We start from the raw sequence: 19191 nt of genomic DNA, 5'->3' as shown, positions 1-19191 counted from the left end.
TGACATGCCTACTAACCCACTCATATAAAATGAAAAATACAGATAATTCTAGTGTTGGTGAGGATGTGGTGCAACCAAAACCTTCTGTAGTGCTGGTGAGAATATGAACTGGTACAGAGAGTTTTGGGCTATAAGATAATGACCCTAACCTTGTAGACAATGGTTAAACAGTATCTTCTGAAGCTGCATATATGCATTACCAACAATTCCACTCCTTGGTATGTCCAACAGAAATGAGTAATACATTCACCCTTCCCCAAAAACAGACATTCTAATGATCACAACATATACTTATAACTATTCATTTCAGCAAAAAGCTGGGAACAACCCAAATATTCGTCACCAGTAGAATGAGTAAATCAACTGTGGTATATCACATAATTTAATACTAGAAAGTTATGAAAATAAACAAACTATTGCTACCTGCACCAACATGGATAATACCCAAAGACATAATGTTGACTAAAAGAAACCAGACTAATAAACACTGCATGACTATATTATATAAAAATCAAAACCAGGCAAAACTTATCTATGCTTTTAGAATTTGAGATAGTACCCTTGGGGTTATTAAATCCTTGAAGAGAACATGAAGAGTAATTCTGGGGTGCTGGTAATGTTCTAGTTTTTGGTCTGGAAGCTGGGTACACAAGCATGTTTACTTTGTAAAAATTCATCAAGAAGGATACTTATGACTATGCTTTTATTTTATGTGTTACATACATCAAAAGATTACTAAAGAATTGAAAAAATAATAATTTCTCAGAAACGTTTCCCACCAAAGTCTTGATAACATACTGCATTCCACTAGTTTTAAATAATTTCAATTGTTACATAATTTTCTTTGTGTGCTATGTGAATTTAAACTGATGTTATATAACTGCTAAGTAGCTATCCGTTCAGCACTTATCATAAATCTTTTCTACTGTTTGAACATATACTTTACATATTTTAATCATTTTTTGTAAAAGGGATTTCTATTATATTCTATAGTTGTATATTTCCAGTTTTGTTCAGTATCTTGTTGTTTTATTTTCGGTTGATTTTAAAATAGACAACTTTCAGAGTACTCCTTCACCAGTCTTCATGATTTGCTTATATTCTCATGCGTTTATTTTTTCACATGAATTTTATCCACACTATTGAAATAATTCTTTTCCTTCAGCTATCTTATATAAATAAAAAGATAAACCATCAAAACTTTTCATGCAGGATTTGACCCAATCATATTAGTGTCATAAAATGAATACATTGATATGAATAAAGACTAAGTATGGAAGCACATTTTAATATTAAAGACAATATGTGACTAGCACATGAGATGAGCCCAAGAGTAGGAGGAATAAAGAGTGGTAAAACACCTGTGAAAAGTTCATGAAGTGTAATCGGTGATCAAATAAATATGAAGAACATGAGAGAAGGAGTAATTAAGAATAATTCCATCTTGAAGTATTTAGCAGATGTTGATATTAAAAGCTGTAGATTTTAAATAGAAGGAGAGAGATTTGGGCTATAAGATAATGACCCTAACCTTGTAGCATTTACCTCTGAATTGCCCGTCAGATGCCCAAAGAAAATATGACCTGGCCAGGCATGGTGGCTCGCGCCTGTAATCCCAGTACTTTGGGAGGCCAAGGCAGGCTTATCACCTGAGGTTAGGAGTTCAAGACCAGCCTAGCCAACATGGTGAAACCCCGCTTCTACTAAAAAGACAAAAATTAGCCAGGCGTGGTGGCACACACCAGTAGTCCCAGCTACTTGGGAGGCTGAGGCAGGAGAATTGCTTGAACCCGGGAGGCGGAGGTTGCAGTGAGCCGAGATCGCACCATTGCACTCCAGCCTGGGTGATAGAGTGAGACTCCGTCTAAAAAAAAAAAAAAAAAAAAAAAAAAAAAATGACCTAGAGGAGATGAGGCTTTTTTCTTTTCTTTCTTTTTTTTTTTTTTTTTGACAGTGTCTTGCTTTGTCACCCAGGCTGGAGCAGTGGGATGAACTCAGCTCACTGCAGCCTGAAACTCCCTGGGCTCAGGTGATCCTCTCACCTCAGCCTCGCAAGTTGCTGGGACCACAGACACGCAACACTACACCCAGCTAATTTTTTGTACTTTTTGTAGAGACGGGGTTTTGCCATGTTGTCCGGGCTGGTCTTGAACTCTTGGGCTCAAGCAATCCACCCGCCTCAGCTTCCCACTGTGCTGGGATTACAGGCGTGCACCACCAAGCCCTGGCTAAGCTCTTTTCTTATTTTAGATTTGAGAGCTATTAGCATGCATGGATAAGAAAAACCATTGAAATTACTTTTTCGCAATAAGGGAAGAAAAAAAGACACACACAAAAAATCAAATTTAAGCGTTGGTTAGTATCTTAATTGGCTGCTACTTGTAGCATTAAAGTAACTTCCTCCAAGGCAAAGTGTGCAGGAATGCTCTCAAAAACCTCTCCAGCTAGGGCCCAGGTTCCTGGTCTGTTGCCTTGGTCCCAGTTTCAGCATCTTAGCCATCAAATGGACGTGTTGAGATTGTTTTACTTGATTCCAAGCTTACCTTTGCATTCTTCACTTTCTAATCTTTCTCTACTCTGTATTCTAACATCTCTGAGTAACTTTCACTCTATCCCTATAACTAGAGCTTTCTTCCAGAGCACCAGCCCAGGAATTGCCCTCAGAGCCCCTCCTTTGCTTGGAAGAAAGGAAACCCTAAGGTGTCCGTGAAGCAGACAGAAAACCAGCAATCAGAGAAGAACCCCACTGGTTAAATGGGCACTGCTTTTCTAATTGTCCTAATTGTCTTGTCACTTTTGTATCACCAACATCTTTCCCACATTGGTGAAAACTGATCCTAGATATACTCACCTGGCATCCTAGATATTGCTCTCCTGGCATTCTTCTGGGCATACATATATTATCAAAATAATTAACATATTTTCAGATACTTTGCCAAGGGAGGAAGTTCTGATTGTTGAAATTCCTGTTTAACACTATGCTTTGACTTCGTGGTAGTCTTGTAATGTTTATCAGAATAGCATCATCTGAACTCTTCACAAAATCCTCCAATGGTTTCACCGCCTTTGTCCCCTTCCCTTGTTTCTCTATTCCCTTTGTTCCTTTCCAAAGTTCAAGAATTTCCACTTGTACCCACAACTTTATAACATACAATGCTATTCTCAACCCCCTTCCACTGAGCATGTTTTAAAATATATTTAAAACCCTTTTATTCTCTCTTCTACTATTGAATTCCATCTCATCAAGCTGTGTCCATAAAACTTTTTTAAGTTTAACATTTCAAAGTAATTCTTATATTAAATATGAAATCTGGAACAATTAGCTTTCTGGTTGTTTTTCTTTTTCCTTTCCTTTATTTTTTACATTTTTTACAGTAGCTTCATTTCACACCCCTTCAGAGTAGAACTGTGAGAAACTTCATTACCTAATTGGCATTTTGCTGCATGATGTACCGCCCATAAGAGAATCAGTTTTAGAAATTACACAACAAATCCATTCTCACTGAATTTAGGCGAGGTTAAAAAATATATTTTTCATTCTAAAAGTATTCATGAAGGGATAAATGTTAAAAAGATCAATTCCATAATAAGGAGAAAATGTTTGACATCTGGTTAGTGGGAGGGGGGATGAAAATAAGAAAAAAACTAGAGATGATATAACTTCTGAATCCTTACAAGTTTTAAATATTCGAAACCTAACATAATGCCATCTTCTCTTCTCTCTGAATTTCTCTCTGTCTATGCACTTTTTCTTCTTCAAATCCTTTAATTATAGCCCTAGACCAGCTGCAGTAGTGCGGACTGTAACTATGATTTGCTAACACTCTAAGTTTCTTGGTTTGCTGCAACTGGCTACCTCCTAAAAAAGATTGGACTTGCACCTCAGCTCTCAGATAAAAAGTGAGAGCACTTGTACTCAAATGAAACTGAGTATAAGCAGATCCAGGTGGTGCAGAGATGGACTGTACTAGGCTCAGTTTATGTGCTACCTGAGTTCTGCCTGAAACCACCTACATCACGAGACCTCAGCCACTTGCCTCTCTGGTAGAGCAAGAGAGGCACTAGTGAAGACTCACACCTTCCACAGCTGTGATGTCCTGGATACTGCCACTGGTACTGCCACCTCCATCATCACAGATTTAGGAGCCTCCACACACTGCATCTACTGACATAGGGACACAGAATCTACCCATTGGCTGTATTGGTTACATGGAGGCTTTGACTTCTCCAACATATATCTGAAGGGGCAAGATAATACACCCAGAATATGGCGGCATTAATGCTAAATGAATAGACTTTAACCAATAAAAGGGAGAAAACAGAGGGGGGCAGAAAATAAATGTTTGCCATCCCTTCCTGTAATTATTATTTTTTATAATAGTTTCATATAGCCTCTCTGGAGACTTCCTACAACAATTTGCAATCAACTGTCATGCAAGGCTGTGAAAAAAAAGTTCAGTAACATATTCCTTAGTCTTAATTTTTCCTTTCCTCTTGCTTTTCTAAAATTCTGTCCTCAAGAAAGTTGTAACACATGAACTTTTGCCTCAAGGTCTGTTTTCCAGATGGTCCAGACGGACCTTCCAGCTTCCATCTTCCGGAAGCTTATGCAAGATGGGCTAACTATCAGCAAAAATAATATTTTACATTGGCTATTCTAAATGATGACAACTAAAACCTAAGGATATGGAAAATTTGAAAGAAGTATGAAAATATATATAGCAGGCAAATAGTAAATTTTTAAAACTACTGTAGTTCTATTAAATAGAGATAAAATAGATTTTAAGGAATAAAAACTGTAAGTAATAAGGTGGATAAATACTCAATTATATAAAACAAATTTACCAGAAAGAGTTAATAATTATTTTGTGTGCAGCTAATAAAATATCATCAAAATGTAAACAGCAAAAATGACTGAAACACCACTAACAAAGTGACAAATTCTCAATCACAGGGAGAGACTTCAATTTACTTCTTTTAATTGTTGATATGTTAACCAGGAAGGAATTGTGAAATATAAATAATTAAACACATTATTGAAATATTTCTAATAGCAATTTTTGAAAACCTAGAATGAATCAAAATATCATTTGACTGATGACTTGAAAAGTTGTATAGTCACTCAGAGAAATACTATGTAGCCATGAAAACGAACAAATAACAGCTATGTGCAACAACATGATGAACCTAAGAAACACAGTCTTGAGTGAGAAAAGCATGTTGCAGAATACATTGACTATGATACCAAACTATGAAGTGCAAAATCTAGAGATAAATTCATTTGTAATAGAAACTATTTTCAAAAGCAAAGGAACAATAAACCTAACATCTAGGATACTAATTGAGTTTTGGGGTTGGCAGAGGGATGGGATTTGGAGGAAAGCATAGATACAGCCTCAGTGATATTCGTAATATCTACCTCATAAGCTGGTTGGAGGGTTAGTGACCATTTTATTTTCATGCTTCATTACTTTTATGTAAGTTGCACATATTATTTTTATGTATCAAACATTATAAAATAAAATAATATGTAAAATTTAAAAATTGATTTTAAAGTATATGTCTAGTAAGTAGAGCAAGGTAAACCATTAATTACTGAAAAAGTTATTTACAAAAAATGAGTTTTACCAATTTTGTTGCCAAGCTTTACTTACAACAGATCTTGAATTTGGTCTGAGATCATACTACACCGAGTCTCCTAGATTCTCCATCAAAAGAACCGTAATTTAAAAAACGATAAACATTGATTCAATTTAATGAGCTGCTTTCCAATTTTACTACATGATTTCTTTCAATATGGAAGGGCTTTATGGTAATGTCCAGGGAAATTCGGCATGTTTTATTTAATTGTGGTCAGAAATGTAACTATAATTTTGAAACTACCAGTGAAAATGTGCTAAAAATGTATCAGTATAGAGGAATGCCAGCATTACTTGATGTCATTTAAATATTCTTCCTTGAATTACCATATGCTATGTATATATACTGTATACTGTTACATACCCCGGTCCTCAACCTGCAAACCATTAGTATAGTCAGCACACAGAGCGACAATGTAAGTGATAACTCTGGAGAACATGAATTGCTACTCTGTTCATTTTAATGCTACATACAGCTAAATGTTCATATACAGTCTATATCTCAATTATCCACATGCGTTGAGGTACGTAATGATTACTAGCTTGTTCCCAACAGACTTGGATTTATTCACTTATTAGCTGTGGGACCATGGCAGTTTTATTATTGCTCTGACATATTTTCTGCATTTTAACAAAAGTGATATTATGACTCCCCAATTTAGAGGTCTGTAGTGAAGATCAAATAAAGTAATATATGTAAAATTCATAGCACGATGTCCTTTTCATTCATTGTGAGCACTCAATAACAGTAAGCTGTTGTCATCATCATTATATGGTTGGGTTAGTGCTCACATCCGTGACCAGCTTCTAGCTCAAAAGAAACACTGTTGGTCTGTTATTTTTCCTAAGACTTTGGACTAGCCAGACTCTATAAGAATATAGAGTTCACATATATGGAGAATATAAATAAAAGAATGATGAGTGTATGAATTTCAGCTGCAAGAAATAGAAGACCCAACTAAAAGTGCCTTAAATAATAAAGAAATTTTATCATGTCACATATTAAGAATTCTTTTATAGAGGTAGGGTGGTATGGGGTTCGTTATTCAGAAGCTCATGAATTTCACCAAAAACCTGGGCTGTTTCTATCTTTATTTTCTGCTATCCTCAGTGTGTCTGTTAGTCTCCCCAGACTTGCCAAACGGCTACAGCAACTTCAGGTAAGCTCCATATAGGATTGTTCAAAGATTGTCTGAAAATATATCTCTTCCTTTTATCTGAAGACTATGGAAATATCTTCCTAGAAGATGTTGCCTCATGTTCAATGATCACAATTGCATCTCTTGTCCGTTCACAGAAGTTGGGAGTGGAAAGGCTGTTAAGGGTAGGTAACTGACAGTATCTGTTACACGGAGGATGAGAAGTAGGTGTTGGAAGTAGCATTGAAAAGGTTAATCGATCAACAAATAATTACTCTACAGTATCTATTACAGAGAACAATTCTATGAATATGTGAGAAAATTAAAAAATGAAGATGGCAATATGCAGTTAAGAAAAATAAATGATAATTTTTATGAAAAAAGCAAAAATACCAGCAGGGACATAAAATTAAGTAAAATAAGAAAAATTTACAGAATTTTAAAATGATATTATCTTATTAGTTACGTATAGTGAATGTCATTATTCTAGGCATATCTCCCCTTTATCTTTAATTACATTTTCCTGAAGGGAAATAACACTCATTTTATTTTCATTATTAGCATACCACATGGCTTAGAATTTTTTTTTTTCTCGTTGTTACCTGGACACTAACATTTGAAAAATAAACGAGAACCCTAGAAAAGTTAAATTATCTGCATTACACAATTTAAATTCAAGAGGAAAATCATAATGATAAACTAAGTACTTAGCATGCATATATAATATTGTGCTTAGATTCTCAGGCTTACTGACAAATGATCAGTATATAAACACTTACACAAACAAGGAAGTAAATTGCACTTTAGTTCAAAGCCATCACAGAAGCCATAAAATTCCTCCCTGTGCATTTTTGAACTTGAAAATATTGATGATTTATATATACCATGTATTAAATCAAAATAGTCATCAAGAGAGTGACCAGTAAATATTTAATGGATTTATGAACATTAGACCTATTATTTTTAACTTGTTTCCATTATAGTTAAAAGGAATATTGAAAAAAAATTCACAGTGGTGTTTTCTGCTGAAGACATCATGTTTTTAAAGGCTCTGAACTCATAAAAATTTTAAAGCTAATAGCAACCTTATAAATTATTTCATCCTGCCTCCTAATTTTACTAATGAGATCCAGGTAGATAGAGGCTGACAGACTTTTTTTTCAGGTCATTTAGCTGGTTAGGTGCTTGCTAGGACTGGCTTCCCCTCTTTGCAGCCTGCATTTGGACCTTTTTCACAGGATTTTTCTATTTTCTTCTCTAATGTTTTATTGTTCTTGATTTTTTCTCTTTCACTGTTAGACAAATAACATATATTAATATTTTACTTAAATTTAAACAACTTCTTGTAGAAATATAACCACGGAGAGATGAATTTTGTTTCAAGTCAGTTGTACTCTAATACCTGTGAAGAGCATTTCCTTCATAGCTGGGAAATCTAAATACCAGTGCTGTTTCTCACAAGCACCCCTTCCTCAGTGTTATCCAAAAGAATATTTAATATCATAAAAGAATAAGTACCATAATTATATTACTTAAAAGAAAATCAAAGTGTTTCAAAGTCCCTTTCCCAAAGCTAAATATAGTCCCTGCAGGAAGATTGGTCTGAATAAGCACTTTACCTTCCAATCCTTGTCCCTGCACTAAAATCTACCACTTTTCTTTCCTTCAAAGTAAAATGCCTACAAGGGGACATGGCCCAGTATTATTTTCTGAATACATCTCTGGGTCTATATTGCTTAAGTCATCTGCTTGATATAAGCACATCCTTTAGGCAGTTTCCACTTTGTCTCGTTACTGTTCATGTCCATTTCCTGTGCTGGTAAAATCAGCTAGCTATTTCCCATTCAGAGATTCATTCCTTCTACAACTATTTGTTGAACACCTCTTGTATTCCTGGCATCCTAATAAGCTCTGGGGATATTTTGGTGAGCAAGAAAGACACAATTTCTTTCCTTACAGAGTATTTAGTTCAACAGGGAAGGTAGGCAATTAGATAACTAAGCTCAACGTGCTATTTGCTCTGAACCAGAAATTATGGGGTATGATGAGAGCACATAACAGTGACACCTAATACAACTTCCAGAGGAAGTTACTTTTACATTGGATACTGAAGGCTGAGTAGGGAGTTCACAGGCAAAACAGGCCAATTTCATTTTCACAGTTTTGTTTTGAACTTCTTTATTTTTCAATAAAATCATTCCTAAAATAACGTTTTAAAATCTAGAAGCTTCTCATTTGGAAACTCTGTTAAGTCTTTTGCACCAGGATTTTGCTGCCACATCTCGATTTCTGCATTTCCTTGAACTGAATCTTAATATCTGAATTCAATTTCTGCTGTGGCTGTGGTTTCTCAAAGAAGGGTCACTATCTAAGAATCACTTAGGCCAGGCATGGTGGCTCATGCCTGTAATCCCAACACTTTCGGAGGCTGAGGCGGGCAGATCACGAGGGCAGGAGATCACGACCATCCTGGCTAACACAGTGAAACCCCGCCTCTACTGAAAACACAAAAAATTAGCCTGGCGTGGTGGCACGCACCTGTAGTCCCAGCTGCTCAGGAGGCTGAGGCAGGAGAATCACTTGAACCCGGGAGGCAGAGATTGCAGTGAGCTGAGATCGCGCCACTGCACTCCAGCCTGGGTGACAGACACTCCTTCTCAAAGAAAAAAAAAAAAAGAATCACTTAAAGTAATATTTAACCTTGAGATTATAGGGTCAACTCTAGTTCCACTGAAGTATGATCTCTGGGGCACGTGGGAGAGTCCTCAAATTTGCATGATTAACAAGTTCCCTTCATACACACTGAAGTTTAAGACTTATTGGCTGCCATCATTGAATGTGTATAAAGAATGTAACTAAAATCATCTTCCCCAATTTTGTTCTAATTGTCTCAAAATGGAGTATATTTGCCCTTTCATGGGAAAGCTATCTGTGGCTGTCCAGATGCCAAAAACTCACCTTGATTATTTTCCTATTACATTACCCTAAGGCACTATGTTGGTATATAAGCATTTCTTGGGACTAAAATGACACATGCCTAGGACAATCACCGGTTATTGTAGCCCTCTTACTTGGGAGAATTAGGAATTAGAAAGGTCAGTGTTAGAAATTCCTGTTTCGCCTACCTGGAGTTGTATATTTTTATCTAGGAAAATAAAATCACATTTACTGTAAGTAGCAAGCCTCTGACCAACTCAGAAAATTGGGGCAGAGTTTATCAAAGTACCCTAGAGTTTTTGACCCAAGATCCAATGTTTTACCAACTAAATCATTCTGATGCCAAAGTATATTGTATAAAACCATTACTTTAGTTAGGATAAGAGTAGCCTGCTATGAAAATGACATCCATTGATAATTCAGTGGCTTAAGGAAGATTCAACATTATAGTGTTTTAAGTTGGGGAGAGTCCTTGCTCTACATAGGTTTTAAGTGATCAAGGTTCCTCTCACTGGTGCTCCTCCTTTCTCTAGGACATTCTAATTCTCTGAATTGTAAGTCAGGTTGCTATAGATTCCAGTTAGTGGAGAGGGGAAGAAGAGCATAGAGAAAGCCCAAGAAATCCATGCATGATTTCCATTCATACTCTAGAAGTGAAAACCTAGTCTTGTGGTCACACATAATTGACATAGAAGCTCAGAAATGTATTCCCTGACTGGGTGGGTGCATGACCAGTTCCAATTGTGGAAAAAGGGAAGAAACAGATAGTGGTGTAAAACTAGCAGTCTCCGTAACTGTACTTTAGAGATGCAAACTGAATCGTAATCTTGTAGCCATAGAAGGATTATTGGCCCTGCGGGGGGCGGCCGGGGGGGAGGGTGGGTACGGCTTGTATTTTTTTATGAGTATAAAAATTAATTCATTTAATAAAAAATGGGACATATTCCCTTTTGGAAAACAGTTCTGTGCCATTTATCTATTGCTGCTTAACAAATCACCTCAAATCTTAGTGACTTAAAACAGGGATCAGCAGGCCGGGCGCGGTGGCTCACGCCTGTAATCCCAGCACTTTGGGAGGCCGAGGCGGGTGGATCACAAGGTCAGGAGATCCAGACCATCCTGGCTAACACAGTGAAATCCCGTCTCTACTAAAAATACAGAGAAATTAGCCGGGCGTGGTGGCTGGCGCCTGTAGTTCCAGCTACTCAGGAAGCTGGGGCAGGAGAATGGCGTGAACCTGGGAGGCGGAGCTTGCAGTGAGCGGAGATCGCGCCACTGCGCTCCAGCCTGGACTTCGTCTTAAAATAACAAATAAATCATGCTGCTATAAAGACACATGCACACGTATGTTTATTGCGGCATTATTCACAATAGCAAAGACTTGGAACCAACCCAAATGTCCAACAATGATAGACTGGATTAAGACAATGTGGCACAAATACACCATGGAATACTATGCAGCCATAAAAAATGATGAGTTCATGTCCTTTGTAGGGACATGGATGAAATTGGAAATCATCATTCTCAGTAAACTATCGCAAGAACAAAAAACCAAACACCACATATTCTCACTCATAGGTGGGAACTGAACAATGAGATCACATGGACACAGGAAGGGGAACATCACACTCTGGGGACTGTTGTGGGGTGGGGGGAGGCGGGAGGGATAGCACTGGGAGATATACCTAATGCTAGATGACGAGTTAATGGGTGCAGCGCACCAGCATGGCACATGTATACATATGTAACTAACCTGCACAATGTGCGCATGTACCCTAAAACTTAAAGTATAATAAAAAAATAAAAATAAACAAACAAAAAAACACAAAAAAACCCAACCAACCAACCAAACAAGCAAACAAAAAACAGGAATCAGCAAACATTTTCTGTAAAGGGGAAGAAGTAAATATTTTAGGCTTTCCAGGCCATATGGTCTCTGCTGTAACTATTCAACTCTGCCACTGTAGTGTGAAAACAACCTTAGACAATACACAAAATCATGTAGTGGACTGGATTTGGTCCATGGGCTGCCAATCCGCAGTTCCAAACAAAATTTTTATTTTATTTTTGCTCATGAGTCTGTGGGTGATAAATTGGTACTCCATTTAGCAGACAGGTCATACAGGGCTGAATGGTCTACAGTGACCTTGCTCATATGTCTGGTGTTTGGTCCAGGGAGCCTCAGCTGGTATGGTTCATCTCCGCCCAATGTGGTCTCTCCTCCCAGCAGCTAGCTCAAGCTTTTTCACATGGCACTCTCAGGGCAGCAAGGACAGCAAGCCCTAATGTGCACGTGCTTGTCAAACCTCCACTCTCATCAGGTTTGCTAGTGTCATATTGGCCAAAGTCAGCTGGCAAAGCCAGATTGAAGGGGGAGAGAAATAAAGTTTAGCTCTTGATGAGAGGAACAGCAAAGTCATATTGCAAAGATGTGTGCATACAGGGATAGGAGAAATTATTTCAATTATCTTTGTAAACAATCTACCATAAAGTCTTTGAAGTAATAAAGGACTTACATTTCAATTCAACTTCAGTAGTTTTTTTTTCTCTACTAGAAAATTACTTAGATCCTTAAAATATTTTTTAACGATAACATGATCTTTACAATTTATAAGCTATATCAGAAAATGCATATGTATGATATTTTAAAATATTACAAATAATTAAATTCCAAGGCCAGAAATGAAAAAAGGATCTTAGGAATAATTCATATTGAAGACTACCTGGATGAGAGTTTTTAAGTAGGCAACTAAGCAGGGTTATCTCTAGACTGTTTAATCTTTCCTTAAATTTATTTCCTGCAGTGCCTACCTTTAAAGTTTCAAGTTACACATACTGTCTGTCATCATGATAGACACAGTGGCCTCTGGCTCAGAATTTTCTATGAGAGCTTTCTGAACAGTGGGGCGTATAGCTAGCATCAGTACTCATGTTAACTTATCAAGAAGTTTTGAAGAACTGAAGCCATGAATTTAATCTAATTCAGGGGAGTGGGTTAAAACTTCAAGAAGTGCCCTTGAGCTTCTATATGTGTGTGTGTGTGTGTGTGTGTGTGTGTGTGTGTATATATATATAGAGAGAGAGAGAGAGAAGCTTATACATATCACTGTAGGAAACAGTTTTTTTTCTAAACTAATCATACAGAAGGAATTTTCTATTCAAGTATTAGTAACTGTTTATCTTCTTCACAAAAATCTAATAATATTTAGGAGAAACCATTTCATCTATAAAGTCAGTAAAGTCATTTTTACAAGTCCTCCTCTCCTGGAATTTTGATGAACTATTTGAAACGCTTTCTAGGATGTTAGAAATGTGAAACTGTTCTATGTTCTATATACAATAGGCTGAATTAAAATACTATAGTGCTACCATTATTGATGTTTACTATGTACCAGGAATCATGTAAAATATATCATCCCATGAAGGGTTTTCAGAGTCTTACGTGAACCTGTCGTATTTAATTTTCCTTTTCAGATGAAAAAAAAAATCCCTTTAGGTTCATAAAGGTTAGGAAACTTGCCCAAAGTCCAGTGGTGTTCTGGTAAGCTGGTACATAGGGAATAAAACCATGATTGTCTGATTTAGTGTGCCAATTTTAGAGGTGTAAATAATCTCATCTTGGCTGATTTCAAACTACCAATTATGTCACTGAGCACAATGTTGGGAAGAGATGCACACAATCAGCTATCATAAACCAGTAGGAGGTGGCTCTGACACACGACTGCCAAGATCACAGATATAATAGGAAGTAGGAGAGCCAGGATTTGAGCTACCAGTTGTCTACAAAGCCCATCCTCTAAATCACCATACAGTGATGGCTTCCTAACATAATAAACTAGTCACCTGACAAATCATAAAAAATTATGAATGTCAATAACATTTTTAATTTCAGAAACACAGATATCTTTTACACTATTTTGGAAATTAATACAGGAAATGGTTTTTCAGAATTATACAAGTTATATGTTAGAGGTCAAGGAAAAGTTTTATGCTTCTTTCATTCCATTATCCTCTTTTTTTCCTTAAGCTTTCACAATTTCTTTGTGTTATTTCTTATTTGCATTTTATTGCCACATTTCATCTTAAAATTCTTATGTTTGGCCCCTGACAAATTTCTTTGCTGTTTTAGACTGCTTGCTGCTGCTGTTGTTTCCTTTCTTTTTTCTTTTTCATCACATATTTATTTTTTTCTTACCTTATGGCACAACTTTCACATTTTGACTTGTTGGTTCTTCAACATTCTGGTTTGAGCAAGTAAGAAGGTGGATAGGAAGTCCTATTACTAAAATAAGGTGGGCTTACATTTTAAAAATTATTTAACCACTCTGTATCAGAGATTTTTCATCTATAAATGGGGATGACATAATACTTACCTTGTGCTATATAAGTTGTTGATCAACTAAAATAAAACAAAACAATAGACTATACAAGAAACACATATGGAAGCCCTGAGATAGGGATGATACCTTGAGAATGCATAAGATCCAAAATTATTTGATGCAGATACAAAAAAATCATTTGATGATTGATAGGGACTCATTTTAACAATTTGGAAACAATTGAACTTTTCAAACTGATAGCATTTTTTTCACAACATAAATAAAATTGTACTTGGGTACTTTCTTCATTTAACCGATTTTACACCAAGAATTTTTATCCTTTGTTAAAATAATAAAGGTACTCAAAAATACCATTTAACATTATCATGGATTGAAAGAATGATAAATGAGAAAATCTATTTTTCCCAAATTATCTTACATGTGTTAAGCTTTAAAAAATAAGAAAAACAATTTTGCAAATTGGTATGAATTTCTATCTGATTGGTTGAGGGGAAATTTATGAAAGCATACCTGTGATGATAGATCAATGCATGGCTACACTACACCACAGCAAGCACAAACTTTAAAAACTCATCGGAATTTTCATAATTTCTTCAAATGTTTGAATTGAAGTGAGTAGATACCCAGCAAATTTTTCTCATATGCTTCTGTGAAAATATAAAGGTATAAATTAAATTGGTTTTTCTTTTTATAAAATGAGTTTCATTGTATATTTTTCTTCCAATGTAAAGACAGAATATATCCTGTGAAATAGCTAGTTGATAATGGATTGTTATCATGGTCAATAAGTTAAAAAAAACTTACCTGTTGTCTGATGTGTCATTTTTATAAATCCATGGCAAAATCGAGTGGCATCTTGATTTTCTGTTGAAATTACTACTTTTATTATGTACATTATGTAGCATATCCTAGAGTTTTGAAGAGTTGTACAAAATGGTGAGTAAGAATTTTTTTTTTCTGAATGCATTTTCAAGTACCTCTAGGCAAATAAAAAAATGGGTAGGAAACAGAGACAATTTAAAAGACTGAGGTTCAAATAAATCAAAACCAGCAATAGAAGCAATATGGAACTCTGAATCAGGAAATACAGCCAGGAGTGAATTCGAATTAAATAGTGGTTAATTATAATTAAACTTCAAACAAAATTCGTAAATCATGTATAAGGCCACTGAATGGAACATATAACAAAGTTTGGATTTTGTGTATTTTTATTTACTTTTTCTTCCTCAACTCCTACCCTGACATTGGTGTTGTTCTATGAGAAGCCATTTTGTATGGCAAACAGAAGATAGTTTAAGACTATAGTAATGTTAGGGGCTAGAAAGGAATCTTGGGGAGAAAAAAATCATTAACTCAAAATTTAACCAATATCCTTCTAAAAGATGGAAAGTGGTGATGATGGCATAATTGTTGTCTCAGCCTAAAGAAAACAAAACTATTGAACAAAATACCTCTGTTCTTTCCAAAGCCAAATGATTTTATTGACTATTCCAATGGCTTTACTTGTTAATTTCATTGCTCAGCAGACAGAAAGTGCACCTTGGAAATAACATTATCATATTGGCTTTTTTCCTTTACAATTAAAGAATTTAAATTTTTCTTCTGCATATCACATTACACTAGACATACATATTATTTCTCTTCTAATTTTGTTGTCACTATAAGGTGTGAGCCTCACTTATTAATACATGGTAATTGACAGCTTCTTTTCTTTATTCAAGGAAAGAATGGGGATGATCAGTTTTTGCATAAAACTTTAGACTGTAGTAAATTCTGTTTCTCTCAAAATTCTGGGTTAGATTTTATTGACCTGTAGGAGCTTGTAGTAATTTATTTTATCTGTAGGAAAATGTATCACTGATGAATATTAAATCTAAACATATTCTAGTTTAAACAGATGGTAAAACAGAAGTAGTGAGAAAGCTAAATAAATAATAAATAAATTAAAGAGAAGTCAGGATTAGTCACAAAGTGAAAATGAAAGCTCTAATAATGACAAGGTTGTGAACAAAACATTTAAAGAAAATGCAAGACGCATAGCTTGGATATCTGAATTCTATTTCTTCATAATTTTCTTGGCTTCATTTTATTATGAAATTATCAAATTTAGCTCAATGAATATAAAACATGCTGAACTTATGAGAAATGCTACCAAGATTATCTTGCAACATAAACATCAGTTTTGTGGATCCTTAATATAGCCTCTATATTGTCAAGATATTATATTTAATAGTTCTAATCCTTCAGTGAAGACTACTATAATTCCCCAAAGTTAACTTTATTTGGTTATATAAACAAGCCATTTCAGTATTACACCATGCTTTTTATTTTAAGCATTTTATTTTTATATTAATTTTAATTTCCAGAAAAAAGTTGATAATGTTTAAATTGATCATTTTTAGGGAATGCATGGTTTGTCATAAGCAACATAAATAAACACATTAATTGCCTTGTCATACTTTTATCTGACAGATGGGTCCCCAGGCATAGAGCCTAACCTTTTATTTTGACACCTGCCACATTTTGCCAGCCCTGACCCTTTTTTCTTTGCCAGAATGTCACTGTGTTCACCATGGTTGCACTAATCTCCAGCTTTTGAAAGGCATAATATTGGAACCCTTCTGAGAATCACTGCTATCAATCAGCTGATACTACAACATAAAGATTTCACAGATCTATCCAACATCCCTTCTCTCCTGTGATTCAAGCACATTTTCTCTTATTTCTATGACCTACTGGCTCAGTAAGATTACATGGAGCTTGTTTTAATCTAAAGCCGCATATTGTTAACATCTGACACAAACCATTTAATTTAGCAGTAATTTAAAATTTAGAATTTACTGAAGAATAAAAAAAGAAGCTATGATTTCATTTTTGTACTAAGAGAAACTTTTAAACTGTGAAGCAAATATGCTATTTTAATATAGCTAAGGAGTTAAAATCTATCTGAACATTTTCCTTTTTAAAAAAAAAAGCATCAAGCAATAAAACATGTTTTGAAAATCACTGTGCACTCAATCTCATACCTACACCTTTGATTTCTGGGGTGATTCCAGAAGCCATTAATATATGACGTGTGTCTGGGTTAGTACAACTAAAAGCACATGTCTGGCCCATTAAAGAGTAGGGGTTGGTTCTAAAAAGCTCTGCAAATCGGAGAACATACAGAGGGCAGATGAATTGTGGGAGCTCATCCATTATTGAGATAATTTGGTATAAATTTTAAGATATTTCCTCCTTGAGCAAAATCAGACTATAATTAACTATGAAAAATGTTGTAATTATTCTTTTTTTGTGACTAAGTTAAAAACAAAGAAACTGAAAAGTAGGTATGTAGGAGACAGATTTTAGTAGCAAACAGATAGTTCCACCAGATCAACACAGTTTGGTTTACAATCTCATTGCAGAGATGTGGATGCCAATAACTTGTCTTTCAAATATGGCTTCTATTGGTTCTGAAATAAGCTTGTTTGGTATAATAAGAAAAGCCTGGGACTATGTCCTGGTTAAGCTAAGCTTCTTGAATAATTCAGAGACATATTTGTGCCAGCTAGGATATAGATGTACATTGTAAGAAGTGTAGGTTCTGTATCTCAGGACATTCAAAGAAAATGATGTTTCATGCCTTGGGCTAAGGGGTACTGGGGGTAATTCTAGAATTCTAGCAGCTTTTTCAGCTTCAGCACAGTTCTTTAATCTTTGTTGTTGTTGTTGTTGTTGTTTTAGATGGAGTTTCGCCCTGTCGCCCAGGCTGGAGTGCAATGGCGTGATCTTGGCTCACTGTAACCTCCGCCTCCTGGGTTCAAGCGATTCTCCTGCCTCAGCCTCCCAAGTAGCTGGGATTACAGGCATGCGCCTACATGCCCAGTTAACTTTTGTATTTTTAGTAGAGATGGGGTTTCACCATGTAGGCCAGGCTGGTCTCGAACTCCTGACCTCATGATCCATCCGCCTCGGCCTCCCAAAGTGCTGGGATTACAGGCATGAGCCACTGTGACTGGCCCAGCAGTTCTTTAATCTTTAGTCATCTACTATTAATATGACTCAGCTGCATTGCACATATTCCTCTATCTGCCCTGCCCCAATCCAGCTTTCACGGATTACTCAAAGTTTCTGCTCGTTCACATTTTAACCATGTCCCAAACCTTGGAATTTCATAGAAAATTTTTTTCTTCGCATATTATATCTAAGTCTAGAGACAAAAATACTGATGAGCCCAGCTCATCTTTTGCAGCCTGGCCACACAGTTCAAAAATTGCTGGCCAATCTATTTTTTGGCCCCACTCCACTCAGCTGTAAATTTAAAGAGTTAGTGTTTGGGTTGGGTTAGCGTTAGGGTTAGATCCTGTGTGAGTAAACATAGCAATTTAGATGGCAGATGTTCTGGATGAGGATGATTCTTTTAGAAGGGATATGTCATGATTGACACAAGCAACACTGAAAGTGTGATCCAGAGACTGGAGCTGTTCCATGTGCTATTTGTTATCCAACCAAAACAATAAGTACATTGAGATTAACAATTTAGGAACTCTTCGTCTTATTTTTTTATTTTTCTAGTAATTCAATTATATTACTAAAAAATAATGGTTAGCAGCATATTGGGCGTGGGTGGGGAGCTGGTCTTTCAGTGCAGATATTCTGAGAGAAACTGGATTAGAAGACTCCTAGACTCTAATTATGGCACCTCCTTAGCCAATTAATAATGATCAAATCTTTATCATCAAATTATAATTCTCTGAACACCAGTTTCCTCCTAAATAAACAAGGACTATAATGGCAGTCACTCACCTTTCCAAGTTATCAGTCATGAGAAGACACAGTAGAATGAATTTTGAAAAGCTGCAAGAGGCTAATCAGAATTAAGTTATAATAGTTTCTTTATAAATACAAGCATACATATATATCCATATACATGTCACATGGGAGAATTAACATCAATACTCAACATTATCATAATAAATATATTTATTTTAAATCTTATCACTTTCCCATATAAAATGTAAGATGTGGGCAGTGTGGGTTTTATTGCTTGTTTCTGTTGTATTTACTAGTTTTTACAGAAGGCAATTAGAGAGCAAATTGATAAAGATGAACTTAGCACTCCGTTCTCAAAAAGTTTACAGTTAAATCACTGCA

The 19191-nt window shown here is 35.7% G+C and overlaps 1 long non-coding RNA gene across 1 annotated transcript in view; it reads right to left on the bottom strand.

Annotated features, from left to right (window-relative positions):
- The window catches only part of LOC129529360 (uncharacterized), a 54607-nt gene extending 35771 nt beyond the window's left edge, over positions 1–18836 (bottom strand). Inside the window, exons 1-2 of the long non-coding RNA XR_010130360.1 lie at positions 14860–18836; positions 14566–14702 (exon numbers count right to left, since the gene is read on the bottom strand). This is a non-coding gene — a long non-coding RNA (uncharacterized lncRNA). The remainder of the gene's footprint in view (positions 1–14565; positions 14703–14859) is intronic.
- Positions 18837–19191: the final 355 nt, after the last annotated feature.

This window comes from Gorilla gorilla, chromosome 1 (assembly GCF_029281585.2).
Source record: "Gorilla gorilla gorilla isolate KB3781 chromosome 1, NHGRI_mGorGor1-v2.1_pri, whole genome shotgun sequence".
NCBI lineage: Eukaryota > Metazoa > Chordata > Mammalia > Primates > Hominidae > Gorilla > Gorilla gorilla.
This window is presented reverse-complemented; position numbering and strand designations above follow the sequence as displayed.